Here is a 4,742-nt window from a genome sequence, read left to right on the forward strand (position 1 = left end):
AGAAACCAATGGTAGACAAGTGAGTTAACAACTTCAAAACCCCGGCAGGCAAGGTTATGGAGCAGATCATCCTCACTGCAATCACACAGCACCTACAGGATGGGCAAGGGATCAGACCCAGTCAGCACGGATTTAGGAAGGCCAGGTCCTGTCTGACCAACCTGATCTCCTTTTATGATCAGGTGACTCACCTGGTGGATGAGGGGAAGACTGTGGATGTGGTCTACCTGGACCTCAGCAAGGCCTTTGACACCGTCTCCTACAGCATACTCCTGAAAAAGCTGGCAGCCCATGACTTAGACAGGTGCACTCTGTGCTGGGTTAGGAACTGGCTGGAGGGCCAGGCCCAGAGAGTGGTGGTGAACGGTGCTGCATCCAGTTGGCGGCCAGTCACTAGTGGTGTCCCCCAGGGATCAGTGTTGGGCCCAGTTCTGTTTAATATCTTTATTGATGCTCTGGACGAGGGGATTGAGTCCATCATCAGCAAATTTGCAGATGACACTAAGCTGAGGGGGAGTGTCGATCAGCCAGAAGGCAGGAGGGCTCTGCAGAGGGACCTGAACAGACTGGAGAGTTGGACCGATTCCAACGGGATGAGGTTCAACAAGGCCAAGTGCCGGGTCCTCCACTTTGGCCACAACAACCCCATGCAACACTACAGGCTGGGGACAGAGTGGTTGGAGAGCAACCAGACAGAGAGGGACCTGGGAGTTTGGATTGACAAGAAGCTGAACATGAGTCAGCAGTGTGCCCAGGTGACCAAGAAAGCCAATGGCATCCTGGCCTGTATCAGGAACAGCGTGACCAGCAGGTCCAAGGATGTGATTCTTCCCCTGTACTCAGCGCTGGTGAGGCCACATCTCGAGTACTGTGTCCAGTTCTGGGCCCCTCAGTTCAGGAAGGACATTGAGGTGCTGGAGCAGGTCCAGAGGAGGGCAACGATGCTGGTAAAGGGACTCAAGCACAAGTCCTATGAGGAGAGGTTGAGGGAGCTGGGGTTGTTCAGCCTGGAGAAGAGAAGGCTCAGGGGAGACCTCATCACTCTCTACAACTACCTGAAAGGAGGTTGTAGCCAGGTGGGGGTTGGTCTCTTTTACCAGGCAACTGTCAGCAAGACAAGAGGGCATGGTCTCAAGTTGTGCCAAGGGAGGTTTAGGTTAGATATTAGAAAGAATTTCTTTACAGAGAGGGTGATCAGACATTGGAATGGGCTGCCCAGGGAGGTGGTGGATTCTCGGTCCCTGGAGATTTTTAAAAAGAGACTGGATGTGGCACTTAGCGCCATGGTCTAGTAACCGCAGCGGTAGTGGATCAAGGGTTGGACTTGATGATCTCAGAGGTCCCTTCCAACCCAGCTGATTCTATGATTCTATGATTAGTGTGCCTAACGTATGAACAATGACTTTACCACTTTTTATTACCTGTGAGTATCTGTATGGTAAACCAAAAATATTTATAATAGCAAGGGAATGCAAGCAAGAAGAAAAATATGCTATAAGACAAATATCTCCTTAATCATCTAAAAAGATTGTCTTGAGTGAAGCAAGTACATATACTTCTTAAAAAGCCAGAGACATTTTAAAGTGTAACACAATGTTAGCTACTGAGCCTGGAAAATAAATATTATTAGTGTACTATTAGTACAATAAAATCAATGTGATTCATAAAAATATGCACCTTGTAAATGGAACATTTATGCAAACCTCACCTTGTCACTGTCATTGCTGAAAATGTGATCTTGATGGATTGACTGACATTGAAATGAAGTACCTGCAGGAGAAGCAGGGGAGGGGAAGAAAAAAAAATCATTAAAATGAAAACCGAATTCCTATGAACACTAAAAATAAATATAGACAACTGTACCAGACAGGACCTTTTTTTACATGGCAGAGATATTTACTTGCCAAACATCTGTTTTAGACAGCTCTTATATTCAAGACAATAAGCAGCAGAAAGACATTTTCAGTGTGCCAGTGATAACTTCACCCAGATTATTTTTTTAAATGCTTAAAGATAACAGAATTAGCACTGGTTCATGAATCCAAAACAAACATATGCAATAAAATGCATATGAACAAACTTAAGTAAAGACTAAGCTGTACTGAACTGAAATAATTAGAAACTGGGAACAACTTTTGTCTAACATGAAAATGAATACATGTACAGATCCTGTGCACTGTAGAAAAAAAAAGAGCCTCCCTTTTCCCATTGAGCAAAGATGTATAAAAAAAAAGTACAAATAACAGTCTCATTTGTAAAACTGCATTATTACATGATTTTTTTGAGGAAGATGTACCTAAAGTTTTTCACTAACAATTTCTCACTGTTTTTAAAGTTTTGAAATGTGGATAGTTTTATTTTGTAATTTCACATGCAGCATTTTTATACATCTTTGTGGTCCATATTGCTTTGGACCATAAGAAGACTGACCGAAGATCTTGTAACACTGCTTGACAAAATACAGACCAGGCACAGGCAGAAATCATTGCCAGTGCAAGATCTCCTTAGAAACCTCTCCCAACACAGTTATTTGGGAAAAAAAATGAAATGTGTCATTGCTTATTGCCATCACTACTTTAATTTAACAAAAATTTATCAGTCATTTAAAACAGCTCTCAATATTTTTTTCTTGATTTTAAAATAGAAAGTCAAGAATCATGTGTGCAATGGGTTTGTTACCCTCCCTGAGAGGGAAATGGAACTAGGATAGATCACCTGATGTATATTTTACCAATAAGATATTCCATACTATGTTACATAAGCTCAGATATAAAAGAAGGAAGAAAGGTCCTTCCTTCTCTTCCGGGTAGCTGCGTGGTTGTGGACAGGCTGCTTCTTTGGGGGAGGAGAGCGTTCGTTTTGGGGAAGTAGTCTTTGATGTTAGTTCTTCTCTGTGTGTATAGTGTTTATAATTTCTTTCCCTCTCTGTGTACATATAAAGCTGCTTTTCTTGGCAGTTTTGATTTCGTAGGTTTTTTTCCTTCTTCTCCCCCTTCCCTCCTCCCCTTTCCCTCTGGAGGGAGCTTGGGTGCAGGTCCAGTGAAGACTGCCAAGAAAGGTTGTTTATATAAACACTGCCTTACTTATCTTTTTGTTTTGCTAACTCAGGAACATATTAACATAAACATGGCTATACGGCCAGTTTTAATATCTATACTTCTACTTTTACTAACAGTCTTTCTGGGATGTGGAACTTACCCCTTAAAGGACCTCCAGGGGGACGGATAAAACTTCCTTTCCCTTCTTAATTTTGACAGAGAGGGCTTTGTAATGAAGGCGCCAGCGATTCTCACTAATCCTTACTTAAGCTGCCTGGTCATGGTATTGCTTACAACCAACACTATGAGAACGTTATGGGAATTGGGAAAAGTGGTATTATCTTTGTTACCTTGTTGTAGGACAAAACCAACTTCAAGAGAGAACTTACTGGAATGTACATTAAAGGGCCCAGTTCCTGGGTGGCAGAGGATGTGGATGAATTTAGGCAGGTTCTTAGGGCATTTAACACCCCCCATTGCCTGGGACTTCACATGAGAACAAGTATTCAACCCCAACAAACTGACACGTCATTTAATGGAAGGGTGCCTTGCCTACCCCGATCAAAACCAGCAACTTCTTGCCCTGTACTGGGGCCTGACCTGTGCCTATCGAGCTGCTGTTCAATACTCTAAAAAGACTATGACTGAGACAGGGACCCAAACTACGACATCTGAAGTCACTATTGCCCCTGTAGTGAAAAAGAAGATATGGACAAGGAGATCTACAGGACCTACAGGCCTACCTCAGTGATTAGTAAGGAAGGAAGAAGGAGAAGGATCTACCCTGCCCGCGCCTCCAAGAGAAGAAGCGGAGGCAGGACAAATAGCCAGTGATTCACTAGAGGAAGCGGTTCCACGTGGGAGAAGCAGAGAGGAAATCACACAGGAAAGTGAAGTTACCTGGTCCCTGAGCCCATCAGAACTTCGGGACTTGCAGAGAGATTACAGCTGCCAGTCTGGTGAAAGAATTCTTACTTGGCTGCTCTGATGCTGGGATAACGGGGCTAGAAGTCACCTGTTAGAGGGTCATGAAGCACAGCAACTAGGATCGATTGCCAGAGATCGTGAAATTGAACAGGAAATTGGAAGGGAGAGGTATATTCGGAGTCTTTGGGGCCGGCTCCTCTTTGGTGTGAGAGAAAGGTACCTGTTCAAGGAAGATCTAATGAGCTCCCCAAGAAGGTGGACTACTGCAGAGGAAGGTGTCCAGTACCTGTGGGAATTGACCATGCTGGAAATGATTTACAGTGACCCAGGCAATAACAACTTCATAAATCCAGAGCTTGTTCCTTGCACGCTGCCCATGTGGAGAAAAGTAATTCAAGGTGCCCCTGCATCGTATGTTAATTGCCTGTTAACAATATACCATCCAAGGATGAATGAACCAACTGTGGACATGATGTGTGCCTGGATACGGAGTATAGCAGAAGGTATGGAAGCCTCCGCACTCCCACGGGCCAGCAAGTTAGATTTCAGAGACAGCTCCGATCTCTACCACCGGTGCACCCACACTGGGGAGAGGATGGAGAGGCCTTACAAGTGCCCTGAATGCGAGAATCACCGCAGAGAGAGCCCAAGAGATCAGTCTCAGTCTCCCTCTGTCCTACTCAGAAGGAAAGGAATCCCCAAGAGCAGGTCACGTGGTGAGCTATGGTTCTTTCTGCATGACCAAGGGGAAGGCATGAAGAAGCGGGATGGTGAACC

The 4,742-nt window shown here is 44.5% G+C and overlaps 1 protein-coding gene across 1 annotated transcript in view; it reads right to left on the reverse strand.

Annotated features, from left to right (window-relative positions):
- LOC113981671 (E3 ubiquitin-protein ligase RNF38-like) overlaps positions 1 to 1,762 on the reverse strand; it is a 253,030-nt gene extending 251,268 nt beyond the window's left edge. The window contains exon 1 of the mRNA XM_027709192.1: positions 1,709 to 1,762. The gene's annotated coding sequence lies outside the window, so the exon portion shown is untranslated. The remainder of the gene's footprint in view (positions 1 to 1,708) is intronic.
- Between the last annotated feature and the right edge of the window lie 2,980 nt (positions 1,763 to 4,742).

The sequence above is a fragment of the Neopelma chrysocephalum genome, unplaced genomic scaffold (genome assembly GCF_003984885.1).
Source record: "Neopelma chrysocephalum unplaced genomic scaffold, ASM398488v2 Primary Assembly neopelma1_96706, whole genome shotgun sequence".
NCBI classification, from domain to species: Eukaryota; Metazoa; Chordata; class Aves; order Passeriformes; family Pipridae; genus Neopelma; species Neopelma chrysocephalum.